Source organism: Leptidea sinapis, chromosome 9 (genome assembly GCF_905404315.1).
Source record: "Leptidea sinapis chromosome 9, ilLepSina1.1, whole genome shotgun sequence".
Taxonomy (NCBI): Eukaryota; Metazoa; Arthropoda; class Insecta; order Lepidoptera; family Pieridae; genus Leptidea; species Leptidea sinapis.
In genome coordinates this window covers 7,589,818-7,612,663 of record NC_066273.1, presented here as the reverse complement: position 1 = coordinate 7,612,663, position 22,846 = coordinate 7,589,818, and positions in this window count along the sequence as shown.

Sequence of the window (22,846 nt, the reverse complement as noted above, 5' to 3'; positions counted from 1 at the left end):
TACAGTAGAAGCAGCAGAATTAATAATACATGAAAGTCGTCACTTCCACGGTTTTAATAATATCACTTGAAGAATAAATTGTTATTCTTTGTAACAGCACTCTTTTTAACCGACTTCAAAAAAGGAGGAGGTTCTCAATTCGTCGGTATTTTTTTATGTTTGCTACCTCAAAACTTTTGACTGGGTGAACCGATTTTCATAATTTTTTTTATTTGAAAGCTGGTGCTTCCAGTGTAGTCCCGTTGTAATTTGTTCCAGATCTGACAGTGGCCTCCATGATAAAACCATAAAAGTCTTAAAAAAGTGGATGATAAATTTACAAATAACTGAATATTACGCCAATCGATTTCGATGATTCTTTTTTTATTGGAAATGATATACTTCAAAGATAGTTTGAAGAGAGTTTGGTTAGGTTCTGATTACGGAATCCATGACAAAGTAACGGAACTCTTCAATTCTTACGAGCAAATTAACGATACTCGGCCGAATCTTTTTTATGCAATCCGGATACTTAAGGTCATCTACCATAACAAAGTTTTAGTCAGGTAATTGTCGTAGTCGAATATGATTATCAATGGGACTCCTTAACGACTGTAAGGGTGCGATCTGTGGCAGAATTTCTAACTGTCTGTTATCAAATTGCAAAGCGCTTACGTTCATTGCTGCATTGAAAATTTTAGTATATCTACACATATTTAGATAAATTGTTAGTTAGTGTACTTCTAATTCACTAAAAATCCAAAAAAAAAAAAATAACAAAAAAAAAACAACTGACTTCAAAAACACTAGGTATTCTAAACAATAGATATAATATGCACTAAAAAGTATAAAAATAATTGCGTTTTTTATAGAATCTGATTAATTAATCTAATTCTAGTTACGATTATTGTAATTTTTGGAGTGGGTGTCATCCAAGATAGGTTTGTAACTACATACATAGTTATAGGTGAGATATGCTTGAGTCGCGAGGAGGCGAGAGGAGGCGACAGCAGGTCGCGGCGGAAGGACAACGATTCCAAAAATTAAAATAATCGTAAGTAGAATTAGATTAATTAATTAGATTATTTAAAAAAAAATTTTTGATTGTATAAAATACGCAATTATCTTTATACTTTTTAGTGCATATTATATCTATTGTTTTGGAATAGTGTTTTTGAAGTCGGTTGTTTGTTTTTGTTTATTTTTAGCCAAAACAACTAAATTAACAAGAGAATTACTGTTAGGAATTGATTCTGCTCGAATCACAACATGCTTGATTTAGTCAAATAGTTACGAGGATATTATGATCTCATTACACATATGCCGTTTTGCACATTATGCCGGATAGGTCGGTACGACATCGGCGCCCTTTTCTATCTTGCAGCAGAAAGATGCAAGAATTATTGTTTCGGGATTAAGGGCGTCGTAGATTACTGAAATTACTAGGCTGATGAGACTAATCCTCTGATGTCTCAAAGTGACGAACGCAATTACAATAACGCTCAGAAATTAGGGTTTTTCAATAATTCTGAGCGGCAGTGCATTGTTGCTCTTCTCGTAACTGTAAATTTAAAAAAAATGATCCACGGTATAGGCATAATAATATTTTTATACGACATTAAGATAAAATCCAAGATTTATGTGATCGTAATAAAAATAATCCATTTTATAATGAACGTCACACTGTAGAACTCTCAACTACATTGTTTTAACATGGTTTCTTAGAGGAGGATGAAATGAGGCTAATTGTTAAAGACCATGGGACACTCAGGAAGATCTATTTATTCCCTCGGGAGTTTATTTATTGCTCTGGCGCTAGTTTCCTTACTTCTACCGGTACTTAAAACGAAACGAAGGATAACAAAAACCTTTTATTGTGTACGTGGATGGAATAAGGCCATTAAAACTATATAAAATATATCTAAAATAGTTCTGAATCATGTTTAAGGTTTAGAGATATCGTCAAACTTCTGAGACTATATGAATATATGCAAACAATACAGTCAATCAACCGAGGTGAGCGGGCGTGGGGAACTGAATTCTCATTTACTATAACATCTATTTTCCTTCAAATTCATAAGTCCTTTATTAGGCATCTATTTATTTGTCGTAAGGTTGACGATCATGAAGCATCTTGGCCGACGTAACGATACGTTTTGTTAAATCAATTGTTATATTTAACATTATTTAGAAGATATATAATAATAATCCTTTCAACAAAAATAACTCTTCATCGTCTTCATCATCATCAGCCGGAAGACGTTCACTGCTGGACAAATGTCTCCTTCAAAGATTTCCCCGACGATTGGTCGAAAAGTAAGCAGTAAAGTCCTCGAATGGCGACCACGTACCGGAAGACGCAGTGTTGGTAGGTCCCCCACAAGATGGAGCGACGATCTGGTCAAGATCGCCGGAATACGTTGGATGAGGGCAGCGCAGGACCGATCGTTGTGGAAATGAACTCTTATTGATAACTAAATATCCAATTTTTACAAATTGAACTTATAATAACCTACTTTCATTGTCGATAAATTATAAATTCACGTTAAAAATTCATCCAATAATTTTTCGAGTCAGTCTCGATCAATATGTGGCTTGACGTGCCACATGTTCTGTTAAACTGTACTAATAATTGAGACTAAAATGCCGGATTGCGTAGGAAAACTTTGTAAAAATAATACAACAAGAAAGAAGAAAGAAAATCATCAGTAATTATTGAAGTAAAAATTCTTTAGGCGCGACTTGGGGGTAACTCAGAATTTTTTTCTGACGTAAGTAACGCTCAGTACAAAAGTCAATTGAAAGAACTTTTTAAGCCATTATAATTTAATGCTTTTAAAAAAATTTCAAATTGCTAAGTAATATTTTTTAAAAATATCCAAGTGTTTTATTGTTTATTTATTACTACTATTGCAATAAATAATATATAAGTTTTCAGAAATTTTCTGACATTCGTTAGTTGTTCTTGTTTTTTTTTTCGTTTCCATTATTAGGAGAGGCAAAGGGTATTATAAAAGGTAAATATTCAATAACAACGTCATATTTATATGTGCTAATAATAATATTACCTTCAATTTCTGGCTATAAATTATTTTATTAATGAGTGAAATTTTAAAATGTGAGAATGGGCAATGAACTAAATTATAAATAGAATATATCAGTCAAATAAAATGGCGGAATCCGAGGAACATTTTACTCTTTCATCAATAAATAAGAATAAAAGAGAAAATTAAGAGCCTGACATGTAACAAATGTAAGTGTTTATATTCTGATGAATAATAATATCAAAATATAATATTATATCATGGTTAGTAAAATATGTCAGGTCGTCTCTACGCTCTTATATTCTAAATCTATGATCTTCATTTTTATAGATATGGAAGAAAAACGGTCCAAGAATAGACCCTAGTGGTACCCCCATACTGAGAGGAGTTCTAGGAGATCTTCTGCCATTCACGTCAACCCTAAGAATTCTATTGTTGAGATCTGAAATCAGAAGATCGAGCGCAGTTCCTTTTATGCCATAGTGACAGAGCTTCCTGACCATCGTTGAATGTTAAAAAATCCAAAGCCTTAGAAAAATCAAAGTAGATACCAAGTGCATTCTGCCATTCCTCTCAGGCATCATAAATTTTTTAATTAGTTCAACACCTGCATCCCTTTTTGAACGTCCACTGGTAAAGAAAAATTGTTTCATGTTATGAAGTTACTTCACCAGTGGGAGGCTCCTTTGCACAGGATGCTGCCTGGATTATGGGTACCAAAACGGCGCCTATTTCTTCCGTAAAGCAGTAATGTGTAAACATTACTGTGTTTGGGTCTGAAGGGTGCAATAGCTAGTCAAATTACTGGGCAAATGAGACTTAACATCTTATGTCTCAAGGTGACGAGCGCAATTGTAGTTCCGTTCAGAATTTTTGGGCTTTTTGAGAATCCGGAGGGCACTGCATTATGGGCAGGGCTTATCAATTACCATCAGCTGAACATCCTGCTCATCTCTTCCCGTATTTTTATATTAAAACAAAACTTATGAGAGTTAAAAGTAAGTAAGCATCTGGCATAAAATTATATTTTCAAAAAAAATGCTAAGGGTCGACAAAAGCGACACAGAACGATAGTTATTCGGGTCAGAAGTGCATCTCGACTTAAATATTGGTGTAATTTTACTATGTTTCAGAAGGTTAGGAAACACGCCATGTTAAGACAATTATTAAAGATTATTTCAAGATATCGTGATATGACATCAATTATTGAACTTATTATTTTAACAGATAGCCCCATATATCAGTAGATTTTTTCATGTCTAGGAATTTAAAAGATTTAATTATTTCTCCAGGGTTTACATAACTGAAATTGAAAATTTGTTGACATTCTCTAACATATTCCAGAAGAATTGACTCAGCAACACTGGTGGAGAAGACAAGAGTGTTTGTGATAGAAACTGGAATGTCAGAAAAAAAATCTCATAAGCAGAAGCAACTTCCTGCTGAGATTGGATTAGTGTATTGTTTATTGACAGATTGTATTCAATGTTCCGGTCTTTCACTCTTGCAGATTCCCAGTTAATAACATTCCAAGTCATCTTTATTTTATTTTGTGTTAATATACTGTGTTAATGCTAAACTCTTGTTATATTAGAAGTATCAAGAAATAAAAGAAAAAACCAGTGTGTGATTAACACCACAGACAGAAGTGAGACTCTATCAAGGCTACGGGGCTATCATTACGAAATACAACAATCGTTTTGTTTTATATTTGTGTATAAAATATTACTTGGTCAGATTTTTCTCTGACTGATTGCTCTCCCCAAATCGACTCAAGCCAACTTTAACCGAGTGTACAAATGATTTAGGTTTTCTTTAGTGTTAATTCCGCCAATATTTGTCTCGCCAAAATCTGGCACGAGATCTCGTGATCAGATTCTGGCGTCTGGCTTCAGACCAGATTTTGGCGAGACAAATATTGGCGGAATTAACACTAAAGAAAACTTAAATCATTTGTATAATTATGGATATCCGCAATTAACGCCTAATTCAATAAATTTTCTTAACCGAGTGTGATAGCTCAGTCTCATTCAAAACCCACAAAATAGTTTGGTCAGTGCGACAAAAAAGTTTTCACTTGGAAAACCCTTAACCTTAATATTGTTCAACAATTCTAGTAAGTAGTGACGAAAAATATGCAAATACAGCTGAACAGAGTATAATATAAAAACACCGCTTTCTCAATAGTGTCTGTAAACGACGTTTGTATAAAATATGCGAACATTTCCATAAATGTATGTAAGAAAGAGGGTTGAAATTGCTGACACAAGTGAAATAAATTGTCGCCTTAACACGCTACATCCCACCTAATCGTATTTATACAGATTTGGATTCGCAATGTCAAGTAAATTGTTAAGGATATCAAGTCAACACTTTATCTTTATAACAAATTGAGGCTTTTAATTTTATATTTATCCTGTTGGATAGTTGACTCATCATGCGTTGGATGGTTTGATACCTGGTATGTAACTTTGGACAACTTGATGATAACGTGATATCCAATAGCAAATGCTGGCTAGATTATGGCAGTAATGTGTAAGCATTACTTAAAAAAAATAGTAACAGGTTTGTACTATACCGATATGAATAAAAGCTTGAAGTTCCTCCTTTGCCTTTTCGAAACCTTTTAAATTATATCCATATGATGAATTAAAATTTTGCACAGCCGCCATCTTGGATTGCGAAAATGATTCCAAATTCGTTCTCTGCTACCACGAGAACCTGGAAAACGAATATTAATATTATATATTTATTATTATAATATATAATAAATAATATTAACTTATTTACTACAATTAATTATTTCTCTACCTAATTATTACTGTTGTGATATTGACCTAATGTAATTGTGTGATTATGTAATGTAAGATTAAACAATTTATTGTTTTTAAAGTGATAACCCTCACTTCTAGGATTTGAGGAGAACCCATTTGTTGAAGCCACAACCTAAGAGTTGATGATGAGTTGACAAAGCATACAAGATTTTATGACGATACGTCACTCGAACGGTTTGCTCAGTTGGGAGAGGTCGTAGGTTCGAGTCCCGCATCGTTCATAAAATTTTGTTTTTCAAATTTTATTTGTGAATGTAAGATTAACTTTATTGTATCAAGTTTATTCAAATTATATTCAAGGAATGACCTAGAATGTTCATTTTCACTAGAACATAACTATAGCGACCTACCTTATCTTACTAAAATAAATCTAATTTCAGACAGTACAAGAAAACTAGGCCACCTTATTTCGACTTCAGACCAACAAAAATAACGATTTCTAGAAAGATAACAGAATGCATTTTAGATTTAGTAAACATGAGCAACAGAAAATAAAATAGACTTTTAGAATGTGGAAAATTAAAAAGGAGAGAAAATTCACTGTAAATATTTTCCAAAACAGTAACGTACTGACTCCAACAATAATTATTGAGATAGTTACAGTTTATTTGTAATCTGTAATATGTTGTCTATTGATCCTTAATAGTTTATCTTCTCTTTTTTCTTTGCTTTCTTACCTTGATTAAATATTTTTTTATTTATACGGCTATCATCATGTAAAAAATTTGTTTTTTTTTTTTTAAAGTGATAACCCTCTCTTCTGGGATTAATTACACAAATTAAATTTATGAACAATGCTGGACTCGAACACTCGACCTCTCGCATTCCGTGCGAGCGCTCTTCCACTGAGCCAGCCGTTCGAGTGACGTACATAAATCTTGATATGTCTATGTTCAACTCTCAGGTTGTCGCTTAATCTACAGAATCTACTTTATAGTTGACAACTGTAAACATATCTGTACTCGGTTAGATGATTTTTATTTTCAAAGCTATAAAACCATGACAATTTCAACGGTATTTATGAGTAGTTACTAGCCACTGGCATTATTAGTAATGAACCATTAGTAGTTGCCGTGACGATCTATTTCCCGTAATTTTCGGTCTGTATGATGTTACCTCTATCAATGCATACTTCAAATGAGCTGTGTAATATGATTTTTTTTAAACAGAAAATGTTATAGGATCTTTAACTATATCTGTTTTGACCTTTTTCAACCCCTATCCACAAGGCATAAAGTAGCGATATATATAAAAATTTATATAATATTTAATGTAAATTTTATACAACTATATTAAGTATTATTATTTCAGTGAGTCTTAAGTCTTTGTGCCGTTTGGTGTTGAGACACTTGGTCCGCGTGGGGCTCAGCGGCGTGGAGAATGTACAAAGTACTATCAACGCACCTCAATATGGCTACTAGTAAGCCAAGCGCTGGCAGCTATTTCGTTCCCTAGGTACGCTTCCCCGTAATGATAGCTTTATTTTAATGTAATCATAGTATTGTAAATCTTAATATATATATTTCTTTTGTGCGTCTGTTGTAACTGAACTCCTCCTAAACGGCTGGACCGATTTTAATGAAAATTTCTGTGTGTCTTCAGGTGGATTCAAGAATGGTTTCAATTCGATTGAACTACCTCCTAAACGCCTGGACCGATTTTTCAATTATCAGACGTGTGTACAGGACAACGTCTGTCGTGTCCACTAATGTAGTTATAAGATTTGTTTTGTTTAAACAAATATTGATATATTACTATTAGGTAAATTTATATTATTAATGCCGCTCGTATAAACAATATTTTGATATATACTTCACTGTTATAATATTTGTGAATCACAACTCGTTATTAAACTTGTTTGCAAGTATTGAATGGACAATGTCGTTAAATAACAGTTAGTTGCGACACTCGACACGACTCCCTATTGACACGCTGAGTGACAAACAAACAAAGAACATTAATCACTACATATTATAAAACAATATCCTCCGCCGCGTCTTTCTGTCTGTCTGTTTTCAACAATGGATAGCGTGGTTCTCGAGGAAGCTTTGAGTATATAATTTGTTAAGTTTTTGTATACATTTCTGGATACATCTGGAGCAATCTGAAATATCTACAGAAAAATGAATGAGGATAGCGTATGTCTATCTCTCAACTATAACATACTATGTCCATTTTTATACTTTAAAACATTGGTATTAATAAAGCGGTGATGTTAAAGCGATTAAAATCGTATTTGTGTGATTTACATATCTTTATATATATTTTTCTTGTGTGCGTGTGTATGTCACTGAACTCCTCCTAGACGGCTGGATCGATTTTGATGAAATTTTTTTGTGAGTTCAAGGGGATCCGAGGTTTAGATTCACAATTGAACTACCTCCTAAACGTCTGGACCGATTTTGATGATACTTTTGTGTGTTCCAGTGAATTTGAGATTGGTGTGTGTCTTCAGGTGGATTTGAGAATGGTTTAGATTCACAATTAAACTACTTCCTAAACGGCTTGGCTTGGAGATTTTTTTGTTTGTTTCAGTGAATTTGAGATAGGTTTAGATTCTCAATATGGACGGCATATAATATAATTCTCCTGCTCATGTGTATGTTAGTGAACTCCTCCTAACGGCTGGACCGATTTTTCAAATTTAAGACGTGTGTACAGGACAACGTCTGTTGGGTCCACTAGTCATATTATAAAATCATTCAGAAATACGTTTTTGTTTTATTCTTAACTCATTAACTTAGATTACACATTTCCGATGGCTTTAGACTACATTATTTCCGAATATTTCCATCATTTTTTCTCTATTGACAGAACAATGTCTTTCGAGTCAGCTAGTACATTATATGAGTTAGTTAAAATATGAAAACATGATTAATAAGTATTACTTGCGACCCGCCCTAGCTTCGCATTAGAATATAAGAAACATAAAAAAAGTGACTCCTAAAACAAGATAGGGGTAATTAATGTCTGTTTCCAAAATTTTGGGAACACATTAATAGATTATTGAAAAATAATAAATATGGGAATGGATAATTAATGCTTTTGCACGTTTCTTTAATATTAAAGGCTTTATTTCGCAGTTACACGAAAAGCAACAGTTGTAGAAGAACATTTAGATGGGAGTTGATGTTAGAGCCAAGGCAGGCAGCACCTAGAGAAAACCAGCTAATAATTGAAAGGAAAGGAGGAGGTTAGAAAAAATATCTTGGACGCGTATTTTGCCTTTTTCTTAAGATAAAGTATAACGCCTTATTCCATTATTTTATTTATTTTGTGTTGTTTTCCAAATATACAGTTAATTAGAAAGCCTTATTATTTAAAAAAAAATATGGCTACAGCTATTTACTGTCCATCTGAAAACGTTTCAGTTCGGTTCAATTAAATTATAATAAAAATTTAACTTTTACGCAAAATCCAATGTAAAAACAAAGTTGCAGTGACACGCATTTGATTCTTTTTCAAAAGTTTTTTATACAAAGAATCTTAGAGTTTGAACAAAAAATATCACATGGTAACAACAAAAATTTCAAGTATACCCACAAAGTAATTCACTAAAAGCATTACAAAATTTAAAAAGCATTTATTAATAAAGTTCCAATGAAAATTCAATCACGCTTTTAACAGATTTTATTGAAAACAATGGAGTTACCAAAAGTTTGGCGACAGCTTTGTGTTAATCCTGAAAATAATAAAAGCTGCATAAATAATAAATGAATTTATTAATAAACGGTTTAGCAACAATATTTACATTTGAGAGGATAACACTGAATTAAATGTAGAAAGTAGTCTTCGAAACTATTTTTATTTACAGGTACCAGTCTCTAATCAATTTAGACACCATGCGGGGCATCTCATAACTTAACTTTAGCCCGGCTGTGTGCTGGTGGCAAGGAGAGAAGATGATGATAAAGAGGAAATGAAATGATGAAGATGAAAAAATGAGAAGAACACACTCGTGTGTCGACGCTAGGGTGACATCGCCTTTTATAGACATCTTTACCCTGTTTACCTGTCACTGTCAACAATAGGTTATTAACCGTCAACTCTTGGTATACCTAGAAGATTGATCAACGACTGACGGTACGGCTTTCGACATGGTCGGTTGGCAGGCGATCTTCTATTATAATATATAGGTGGGTGGATCTAGCGAAATCCTTTAGTCGTGTATGGCACAAGGCGCTTCTCTCAACACTTCCATCATTTGGGCTAATATCATCCCCACCAACTGGATGTGTGGCAGCCCTCCACACAGCGGTTTTCAAGGAACTTTCTTCCACGTACTAAAAAGCTGTGGAGTGAGCTTCCTTGTGCGGTGTTTTCGGGACGATACGACATGGGCACAGGCTTCAAAAAAAGCGCGTCCTACACCTTCCTTAAAGCCTAGCAACGCTCCTGTGATTCCTCTGGTGTCGCAAGAGAATATGGGCGGCGGTGATCAGGTGATAGTTACGGGCACGGGTATTTTATCAAAAGACACACTATCAGTACAGGAGAGTAAGAAAGTACCTACGAAGTGCACGCGTCACCGATGCAATTTGGTGCGAGCGCGGGCGACGTCGGCGACACACATAAAAACTGTGAATAAATGTGAGATTATTTTTTGGAGAGAAGAAAATACATTTCAATACTCTCGACCTCGAAACGGGGCCCATAAACACCTACCGACTAAAATACTCCTCTATGCTGTCAGTTCTGAAGGCTTTTACAGCGACATAGGACGTGGGCCGTGGAGGCCGCAAAGACTACGCAACAACAGTCGCGGGGCGTCTCCTAAGGAGACTCAAACCTCGGACCAAACTCGGCTGTGTGCTTCTGGAAAGGAGAGAAGATGAAGATGGAGATGAAGTGAAATGGGAAATAAGTATGAGATCAACGCCAGATCGATAAAATAAACATTAACTTGGGAAAACCAGTACCGTCAAAACTATTAGATCCGTATTCTAGGAGAGTCCGTGATCAAGATTTTAAGTGAATTTATTCTGATTCGCTTTAAGGGGCGCCGCAGCGACTTAAATTATAATCAGAATAGCGCCCGAGAATTGTTTTTTTTATGAAAATAAGGGACGAGACGAGCAGGACGTTCAACTGATGTCAATTGATACGCCCTACCCATTACAATGCAGTGCCGTTCAGGATTCTTAAAAAACACAAAAATTGTGTGCGGCACTACAATTGCGCTCATCTTAAACATAACATGTTAAGTCTCATTTGCCCAGTAATTTCACTAGCTACGGTGCCTTTCAGACCGATACACATTACTGCTTCATGGCATAAATAGGCGCCGTTGTGGTACCCATCCGGCTTCCTGTGCAAAGGAGCCTCCCACTGGTTACTGCTACAGGCAAGAACTCGGTTAACGGATCAGCCTAGCTATCCAACGCGGAAACGCTGCCAGTATTTTTTGCTTCGCTTTCGCTTCCACGTAATGATAGTTTTAATTTCATGTAGTCATAGTATTGTAAATATAATTATAAGCTTTGTTTTCTTTGAATAAATAAATTTGAATTATTATTTGCTGCAATTAAACATTAATTAAATTAAATCAATTTTATTTATTCTATTTATTTTATGATTTGTAATTTTTTAGTTCAAACTGTTATAATTAAGAACTGTAAAATACGTAGGTCATTTTTTAAACTTTTAAGTTTTGCGTAACTTAGAAAACCAATATGTTATAAACAAAATATTATGTTTATTGCTTTTCAAAATACTCTCCTTTACATTTTAAACATTTTTTCATGCGATCGAACTATTTTTGTAAACAGGAGTAGCCCCTGTGTTGTTGCTTTGTGCAGGCTGGGAGACGAGATTTTCGGAAGCTAAAAATGACTTAATTTTGATGGCCGTGTGTGAAGAAGCGTTGTCATGATGTAGGAGAACGCGGCTTTTTTGTTTTTGCTATTAACACTCTTTTGATCTTCAAATGGAATTGTGCAGATGGAACCCGTAGCTGAGAAAAAAAATGCGATCTTTTTTTTAGCAACGTTTCTCGCCTGCCTCACTTTTGTTGGCCTGTTCTGATTTTCAAACACCCATTCACAAGATTGCTATTTTTTTTCGGGTTCAAAACAATAAATCCACGTTTCGTCTCCTGTAACAATTTGATAAACAGCTTTAGAATGTCCGTGGTCGTACTTCATTAGTATCTGTGAGCACCATTCCACGCGAGCCCGCTTCTGCTCCGCTCAGTCCATGAGGGATCCAACGACAACAATGTTTTCGAACTTTCAATTCTTCGTGTAAAATTATCTGAATTTGGTCCATAACAATCCCCAATAGTCCTCGAATTGTCTCATAGGTAATACGCGGGCTTTCTTCAATTAGCCACATGTCAGTAGCCACATTATTTCTGTTGCGGCATTTGAAGGCCGTCCTTCACGAAATTCATCATGTAAAGAAACGGTGCTCAAGCGAAGTTCTTCTCTCCCAAAAGCATTTTGAAGACGAGCGGCACAGTCTTGCGGAGAGAGAGAACTTTTAAAATCATAAAAAATCATTGCATTAAAATATTTTCGACTTAATTCAATTTTCGTTGCGTACGTAGAACTTTGATGTGTGATAAAAAACAATTGACAAATTATTTCCCGCCAATTGTTTTTTTTTATTACTAAGAAGGTTGCAATGTTTCAAAATATATAGCATTCCAAATTCAAATAGTTCCGATTAGCTAGATCAGTGTCTCAGCGTGCGTATCGATCGAAAACAAGGAACGTCGAAGTACTGATTAAAAAGTAAAGAATTTAAGTTGTTTAAAGTGATTAAGTTATCAAGTATTTGTGTACAATACTCGTGTTTCGTGATGAATGTTCCAGTGACATATAAATCGTTATAAATAAATGTGATTTTACAAAGCAATAACACAAAATAAATCTAAATTAGTTAAATAGTAAAGTTAAAGTGAAGGTAGGTGTTAGATTTGTTTGACATTTCATCGTACTATTGATTGTGACAGGAGTGAATGCAAAATATTTAATGAAGCATCAATAAAAGTGTCAAAACAGTATATTTTACAACTTTTAACATTATTATTACTTTAATTTGTGAACTTCTAATTGCCGTTTTTGTTTATACTCCTCCGCATTAATCGGTTCTCCTTACAATATGGAATGCCAAAAGTGCTCTCTAGGAAAGGATCACGCTTTCTATGTCAGGGGCAGTGTCAAGGTATGTTTCACAGAAGCTGTGTAAAAGGCTTGCTGCTGATTTGAAAGCTGGCAAAAACCGTATATATTGTAATAATTGCGAAGACGATGACTCTGAAATTGAAGAGAACGAGGCCGACCGAGGCTATGATAAGATTTTAAAGGATATACGGAATGTACAGGCTCTCCCAGCCCTAATAAAACAAATAGATTCCATAAAAAGTAGCATGTGCTTATTGTCGGAAAAATACGACACATTATTAGCAGAACATCAAAAATCAAAAGATAAAATTCATAAGCTTGAAAAGAGCGTAGAAACTATAAATAATCAACTTATAAGAAACTATTAATAGTGTGCCCCATACGTAAGTATATATTGTAATTTAATTAAATTTAATCTAATCTAATCCAAACTAATTCAATCTAATCTAACGTAATGTAATCCAATTAAATTTAAATTAATTTAATTATGAGTTAATTTATAAAATAATTGCGATTTACTTATAAATGTTAACTGCGCCTATAATTGAAGTAGCACTCCATAGTATTTTTGTCTGTAATATTTTTTATGTATTAGTGTATACTTTATTGATGCAATAAATAAATAAAAGCAAAAAAAAGCAAGTTGTATTCTTATGAGGAATAAATTCACTCGATGGCTAAATATTCATAGCTCTTGTTATAAACATCTGTGTCCTTGTGGTTTTGGACGTGACCTAAATAATAAAAGGATTTTAACGAAATTCAAATCTTTGTAATGGCTTATGAAAATTGCTACTTCCGGAATTATTATTTGAAATTTTAATTATGAAAATAAGGGACGAGACGATCAGGACGTTCAGCTGATGGTGATTGATACGCCCTACCCATAACAATGCAGTGCCGCTCAGAAAAATTCAAAATCCTGAGTGGCACAACAATTACGCTCGTCACCTTGAGACATAAGATGTTAAGTCTCATTTGCCCAGTTATTTCACTAGCTACGGCGCCCTTCAGACCGAAACACAGAAATGTTTACAAATTACTGCTTCACGGCAGATCTAGCCCGCTTCCTGTGCAAAGGATTTGGAAATCAATCATCATCGTCTACAAAAAATAAAATGTAGTAAAATATGATAATAATAATCCTAGGGATTTAGGAAGGAACATAAATATACTCAAGCTCGCTTATATCGACTTATGTTGGGCGGTCCTTTGACGTTCAATAAGGATTTTAAATCCTATTTTTTATGTGTTTTTAGGGTTCTGTAGCGAAATGGCAAAAAACGGAACGCTTATTGATTCGTCATGTCTATCTGTCTGTACGTCCATATTTTACGGACATATTTTTCCGGGGTATTTTTAGGGGGTTCCCCATGCTTAGAACTATAACTCATAATTTTTTTATCATCAAACCCATACGTGTGAGGTATCTATGAATAGGGCTTTAAAAATGATATGATGACGTTTCTAATATCATTTTTTTCCAAACTGAATAGTTTGTGCGAGAGACACTTCCAAATAGGTAAAATGTTTGCCCCCCCCCCCCCCCCCCCCCCTTGTAAAAATAAAAGAATGATAAAACTAAACAATAAATACTGTTCATTACTACGTCATAAATCGTATTATATAAACTTAATTGAAAAAAAAAATACACTGTTATTAAAACATCGATCAAAGTTACAACGAAGTACAAGAACTTTAATATTCTGTTACTTGCTGCTACGGAACGCTTTTTACAATTTGGTTTAGTACTGTTTGAATGTTCTATATACATAATTATATAACAATAAGAATAGAAGAAAACGTCACGTGGAAACATACAGACTACTTCGAAGGTATTCAAAGGTTGTGTAAAAGTGTTTAAGGCACTGGGCTTAGCGATAACGAAAAATAGCTCGCCAATTCCTATTTATCTATACATCGTTATTTCCTCAAAATTAAATAGAATATTTCACGAAGATGTTTTATTAACTTACTGACGGTAATGAAATGTATACTTGTCAAACTTATCTTAATAATATGTTTATTTTTAAAATTGTATTTTTAATACAGTTGCTGAAAAAGTGGCGTATTGCAGGGACGTATAGCGTTCGGGATGTGGGTTATTACATACTCGTGCGTTCTCTTTCCCAACTGTCAAAAAATGTCTATTAAAAAGAAAAACCAACCACGAAGTTTTTATGATTTATGCAAATATTTCTAAATAGAAGCTACTATTCTTTTTCAATATCAGATTTAATGACTTGATTCAATGAGTTAGGTTAGGTTTTATTTCATTTCATCTCATTAAATTTCACTTTAATTTCATATCAATAAAAAAAATGTACTTAAGACTTGGCTGTATGGGCATAGTTCCCTTTGCCTACCCAAAATGGATGAAGATATCAAAAAAAATCTCTGCTTATATTCTTTTACGGTTGGCGCCATTTAAGTTAGTTGAGTTTATTGTGTTATTATTATTATATTAAATTGCTTCATTTTTTCGCAAATGTATTAAAAATAGTTGTTCAGTACATGTGCGGAACCGTCATTGCAACTTGTTCCGACTGTCAACCCTCACCTTCGGCTGCGCCTCGGCTCGGATAGACATTTGTCGTAACTCTTAGCAATGACAGGCTTTCCGCACTCGTGATGAAATATGCTATTTTCTGTAAAGATTCAAGTATCAAATTGAAACGGTTTTGAAACAGAGTGAGTTGTCACAGAACTGTTTTACATTACCGACACGGTATGTATCGTAGTGCATACATTAATATAAATTACAATGTTTCAGAGCAGTCTGCAGTACCGTATGTATTACACAAAGAAAGTATAATTTTATTTATAAGGTACTTATTATGTGACATATTACTATTAACACTAATTATTGTTTTAAATAAGTTTGGCATATACATAACATAACAATATATCATTGTCTGTGCTCCAAATTTGATATTTTGTTTGACGTAAAGCAATTAATATTGTCAGGAAAGTTTTTTTTTGCGCATAATAGCAAAGAGGATGTAAATACTACGTAATTAGAAGCGGGACTGCATGAGTTTAAATTGAAATTTAGTTTAGTATGAAACGTGCAGTGACATTTGACATAAGTTTGAAATAGCAGTAATTACAGTAATCCGGCTAAGTTTATAAGCGAACAGATGCTTTTAAAACGTAGCGGATTTCGGCTATCTCCGTTTTTTACAAGATTATAGCCGTCATCTGTCAATCTATCAATGACTGCACGTTTCATTAAATCGAGTGAATCGCTTTTTTCTTAGAGAGTTTCGCTAGGCTGATAATAGGTTTATGTGGAAAAACACAGGGGATTTTCGTGTAATCGAGTATAATGAAGAAATATTTAAATATTCTTCTTTGTATTTTGGGTTTGAGCTAAATGGTTTTGTTAACAATGCTGTAAATAAATAAAAAAAATGATTTCGTCAGAACTCAGCTGATCACGTTCGTTCACGCGTTTCGTTACCTCTGTTGTAACTTAATCTAGTTTAGTCTTAAAAATCCATTAGTATTCAAACTAAAAGTAATGAACTTTAACGAACAAAAATCAATATTAACAAAAACAACTATAAGGAAATTGTAAAGTTATAATGTGCAGTGATAGTGAAATGCTACCCTAAATAAAAGCAGTTCGCATTCTTCTCACTTCAAAAAGTGACAGTGAAAAATCCTGTAACCAACAATAGCAACTATCAAAGCATATTGAATTTGGTTGCCAATAATCACGGACGAGTAAAGAAGAAGGATTCCGCGAAAGTTTTTGCACCTTTTCACAACAAACGACGGCATTTTTAAAAAAAAAATATTGAGACGCAAACTGATCTGTCACAGACGATGACAATTCTCATAATGGCCGCCTATCGGCCTGTAGTAGTGTAATTGTGTGCGTGGGGCTAAGTATTTACACGTTAATCGGCTTGTTTTGGTGCTACACTGTTATGTAAGGTGACACGGAGTCCTTATTTTTTTACTAGTCCGTGCCAATAATTATAGATTAGGTTATTAAGTTCCTAGTCACAGAAGTTACATAGCTATCAAATCAAATGAAATTATAATATCTTATTTATCATATTAATATATATTATAATATCTTTATTAAGAGGTATGCTTCCAGTTATTTTACAATAATATATGTATAAAGTAAAATAATATAATTCAATTAAATATAAAAATTAAATAAATTAAAATACAATTCTGCATTCAGGTCTATTTATTTTCTATAAGTCTCCTGGAGCACTAAACGCCAATGCTTGTGAATTGAGCAGTCCAGACCCGGCCAGGGGAAAATTATTCATTTTGCTTCGGAATAGGGTATGTCCAGATCTTAAATATTACAATGTGTCTTCTATCCAACTTATATTAAAAGCACGTAAATATTCATTAATACTATAAAAATTGTTTTCAAGCTGCCATTTAAACAGTCTTAGTATCTACATACATTTTATTTGACAGTATTTTCAAGTCCTCAAGCAATTTAATATTTAATTATGATTATTTTGTAGAAAACATATACATACACATGTTATGATTATTTTGTAGAAAAAGTCAAAAAAGCTGTGTTGTTACTCTAGCATTCATCTCAACAGCAAAGCTATTACTAATAAATGTTACCGATATCAATGAGATTAGTAAAACTGTCACGTAATCTTGCTAAATCAAACTTGCGGCTTGTTTGATTAATACAAGTATAAGTTAAGCCAAAGTTTTGGTGGTATTAATAATTATTTTGATATCTTATATATGTGGAGAAGTAACATTAATATTGATCGATTTGAGTGCATACAAATATGTCAGTGTTATTATTAAATTGATTACTTAACATATTATGTCACCAAGCGCGACCAATGTCATGGAGTACCATAAGATATCCCAATTAATAATAATATACAAAAAAAATAGGCCGCCATCTTAAATACATGCTGAATTGTAAGAATGTACTTGCAAATCAACGAACACGACATCATGACGACCTGTATAGTCGAGTGGTTAGCGATCCTACCTACTAAGCTAGAGGTCCCGGGTTCGAATCCCGGTAGGTGCAAGCATTTATATGATGAATATGGATGTTTGTTTCCGAGTTATGGATGTTTAAATGTATTTATGTATTTTTAGTAAGTATATTGTATTAAATATATCATTGTCTTGTAACCCATAACACAGGTTATATATGCTTAACTTGGGGCAAGATAATTTGTGTGTCAATATTATATGGAATACCACGAAACACATAATTTATATCTCAGCATTAGAATACCAAAATATACAATTAATTAACAAATAAATAGAATAAAAGCGATAGTTGTTTAACCGTTCAAAATTAATAATTACATTTATTTCTACCAGAAAAAAAAACAAACAACAAGATTAAAATATTTTTAAAACATTTTTTTCTGTAAGTATTAAATTGCTGATCTGTGAGCAATAAAGGATTATTCAAATATTGTACTAAGACATAACATGTAATTTTAATGTTATTTAGTTTCAACAAAATGACATCGTTATTCATATTCGCAAACATCCATAATTGAAGTTATATTTCTTTAGGCGCGTTATGAAAAAATGATGAGAGTGAAATTTTAAGATGCGCGCGCATCATTGTAACACAAAAGTAACAGGCTGAAGTTGGTTCCTAAAATTTTCTGACGTTTGCGATATTCGTTTTTTTTTTTTGTTTCTTCGTCCATTATTAGGCAAAGGGTTCAAGCCCATAAGGCCGTATTCTCTATTTAATAATTAATTGTCAAAGCCATCTTTGCAAGATTTTCACAATATTGTTCTTTCTACAAACGTAGAATAGCATGTGGAATAAATAATTTGAAGGATTTTTGCTTTGTTGCGCCAAAGTGCATATTTTTTCTGTAAGTATTAAATTGCTCACCTGCGAGCAATAAAGGACAATTCAAATACTAATACTAAGACATAACATTTCATTTTAATGTTATTTCGGTTCAATAAAATGACTTCATTATTTAAATATACAAAGTAAAATAAGAAAATATATCATCGAAATATTTAAGGATATAATATCTCGTCATGAACATAGAGACGCGATCATTAATCTTGATAAGCTCAGAAGCCTCCATTTTATATGAAAATATTTGATAGTGTGTTCATATTTCTTAATCATTGTAATATGTGCTTTTCACATTGCGGGGTAAGTAAGAAAACAGATTCCATTCATTTCATTAGTTTAACAAACTTATCATTTTTAGTAAGAGATAGTTGTTAGGAGCATAAAATGTTAATATAATACATTTCGTTATTTTCAACTCAATTTAAATCACTTGATTGTATGTGCTCACTGGTTGCAAATCACCGCCTTTCTATCATAATCATATTACCAGTGGGAGGCACCTTTGCACAGGATGCCGGCTAGATTACACCAACGGCGCCTATATCTGCCGTGAAGCATTAAAGTGTAAGCATTAATGTGAATGAACAAAAGACATTAATGCTTACACTTACAATGTGTTTCGTTCTGAAGGGCGCCGTAGCGAGTGAAATTACTGGGCAAATGTGACTTAGTATCTTATGTCTCAAGTTGGCGAGCGCAATTCAGAGTTACTGGGTTTTTCAAGAATCCTGAGTGGCACTGTATAGTAATGGGCAGGGCGTATCAATTACCTTCAGCTGATCGTCTTGCTCGTCTCGTCCCTTATTTATAAAAATATATTAATATGAATTAAAACAAAAAAACCGCTCCCACATATTTTGTGGACAATGGTTATTTGCCCAGTTGGAATTTATTATTATTCATTAATATTAACTAAGTACTTCTATTACAGTATCATATTTCGTGTTAGTAAATTTAATTTTTAGAAATATCTGTGATTTTATGGAGATTTGTCAATCGACCTTTAAAATTCATAGACCAGTGCTGAAGCTTTTGAAAATGATAAAAAATGCAAAAAAAAATGTTAGTAGGATGTGGAAACGGAAGAGAATGAAAGGAAAAATAAGTAATTTCCACTTCCTTTTCTTTTCTTTTGGAAAAGGGGGGTTGATTGAAAGAATGAAAGGTAAAAGGTTATATAACACTAGAAATAAGGGATTGCTTGAAACTAATTCTAGGAGGCTTCATAAGATACATAATAGCTTTAAGGGTAAATGTATACACTTCTATAATAAAGTCCCAGCCACTGTTCAGGCATTATCTATAAATAAATTTAAATGTTTTATAAAAAAAATGGCTCTGTCGTAAATCCTATTACTCCACTGCTGAATATCTAAATGATCGGACAGCCTGGGACTAGATTGTGATTATTTTATAGCGATAGAAATGACTTTACAATATTGTATATTTTTATTGAAAAGAGTGCAAAAAAAGAATGCTGGTAGAGTTTCTTGCGCCGCTTCTTCTCTCTCAGAGCGCCATTTGTTTTGTAGTATCTAGTAGTTATTAGAAATGACATCAAAAATAATTCTAAAGAAATCAATTTTGAGAAAATAAATGCCTTTTAAAAAACGGTTAATCTCGATTTCCGGCAAAACTGCAAGTCCTATGGAAAAAAGTCAAATTGCAAAGTTGTATGTAATAAAAACGATCTACAACTTTTGTTCTTACAATTTATTGACATAACTTCCAGTTGGAACCCATCGGAAATGGGTTTCATCCTACTATTATTTTTTTTGGTTTCAAAAATTATCGAAACTGGTCTATCAATAAATGTCTGGAATACGCCAAAACGTTATTTATATTAATTACTACGTATAATTAAATGCATAAAAAGAATTTGAAACTCCCAATTAAAAGATAAGTTTAATTTGAATTAATTATAACAAAATAGATAAAGTGCAAAAGAAACATTAAGCTCAGTAGGACTAAGATAAAAGTCAATTTAAAAGTAATATAGTTTCAGAAGATGCAATCTAGTTCCCAGACAAGTTGAGATAGTAATGGAGATTTGTTGCTTTAAAGCTAAACGTGAAAAAGTATCTACTCATAAAGGTGAACGCACACTTATCCGAGCCGATAGGCTTAACGCGTACTTTCTTCCTTAATAATCTCTTCCTTATAGTAATAGGTACTCTTCTTCGGTCACTTATCCGAAAGCCGAAATTTTAACGAAAAAACTAGAGTTTATTGTAAAACCTTGAATATAAAACAACTGCTTAAAATTATTCACGTATTACTTTATTACTCGATGTTCACGTTTTACATTATCTAATTAGATTTTCTGCAGTCTCTAAGCTTGAGTAAATCTCATGAAACCTCGCACATTTCTCCGCGTCGAATCTGCAAGAGATTTCATATACAGAATTCCAACTAAAATTCGACTCGTTCGGCTCGAATAAGTGTGCGTTCACCTTAAATAAAACAGTGTTTTTCTTTTTTCATCAATACGATGTAACTAACGTTTGATGTTTTTTTTTGCTAAAATTCGTTGTGTGAGGTGTTCAGCGAGGGGTCGAATGGAACGATTTTATTATAAACAATATCGATACTCTCAACCATCGTCTCCACAGTCTCAATTATACACAGAGACTGTGGAGACGATGGTTATTGTAATCAATAAAGTTTACGACAATTCATGATTATATTTAGACCGACCAAAGCAATCAAGAAATGAATAAACGTTAAAACTGAAAGCCAAATTCAAATTAAAATATTTTTATTCATAATAGTGTATAAAATCACTTATTGAAAGTCATTAAATTAAAATAAAAAAAAAGTGTAAAACATGGTTACAATGTAAAATTGTACAATAAAATCTATTATGTTATAACCTGTGAGTGGTCGCTATATTCCCAATCAATGGTATCATTAATGTTATCGTTATAGTAACCTTTACCACACATACGTTTTTTAACAATACTTTTGAATTTCGCAATACGTTTGTCTTGAACATTAACTGAGATATTGTTGTAAAAGCATAATATACAACGCCCCACAAAAATCTAACTGTCTTATTCATAATGACTAAGCGGAGATTTAAAACATCGCTAATATACGCTTGTTAAAAAAAATGGTATTCATACGCATATTAGAGCTAAAACACTCATTATCTCTTCGATAAAGCTGACGTTTTTTTTATGATAATAAGGGACGACACGAGCAGGACGTTCAGCTGACGGTAATTGATACGCCGTACCCATTACAATGCAGTGCCAATTAAAACCCAAAAATTCTGAGCGGCACTACAATTGCGCTCGTCACCTTGAGACATAAGATGTTAAGCCGCATTTGCCCAGTAATTTCACTAGCTACGGCGCCCTTCAGACCGAAACAGCAATGCTTACGCATTACTGTTTCACGGCAGAAATAGGCGCCGTTGTGGTACCCATAATCTAGCCGGCTTCCTATGCAAGATGGAACGTGCACTGGTAACGTAACTTATAGCAGCTAGGACCCTTTTATAAACCTATTTTAAGCACTCGAACGCAAAAAAACATGGCTGACACCGATCAGCTGTCTTGTATTTGACGTTAAATAATGTGATGAATAGCTACCCGCTCAAAGTTGTTGGATATCCGTCATAGATTGACAACCAACAGACTTCAAAACTTTGATTTTTGAAGTTTGTGCTTATTTTCACTATACACTAATATTTCATCGATCTTTGACAAATGACAAACCATTGACATTGAAAAAATGCCTGTTTCCATTGACAGTTCCTCATTAAATAAGTTAAAATCATGTTTCTTTGTACAAAATGGCAACATTGCGTACTATAGAGACGAATTAGTTAGGGGAGATTTTTCTAACGAATATGGAATGAATAAGGAATTTTATCGAACTTGCGATAGGCTTAAAACACGTTTTAATTAATATAGCTTTATACTTTTGAAACGCGTTTTATTGTGAATAAGGCAGTTACTAACTCGACTTATTCGAGTAGTAGGCATTATAAGTGTATGATTGTTC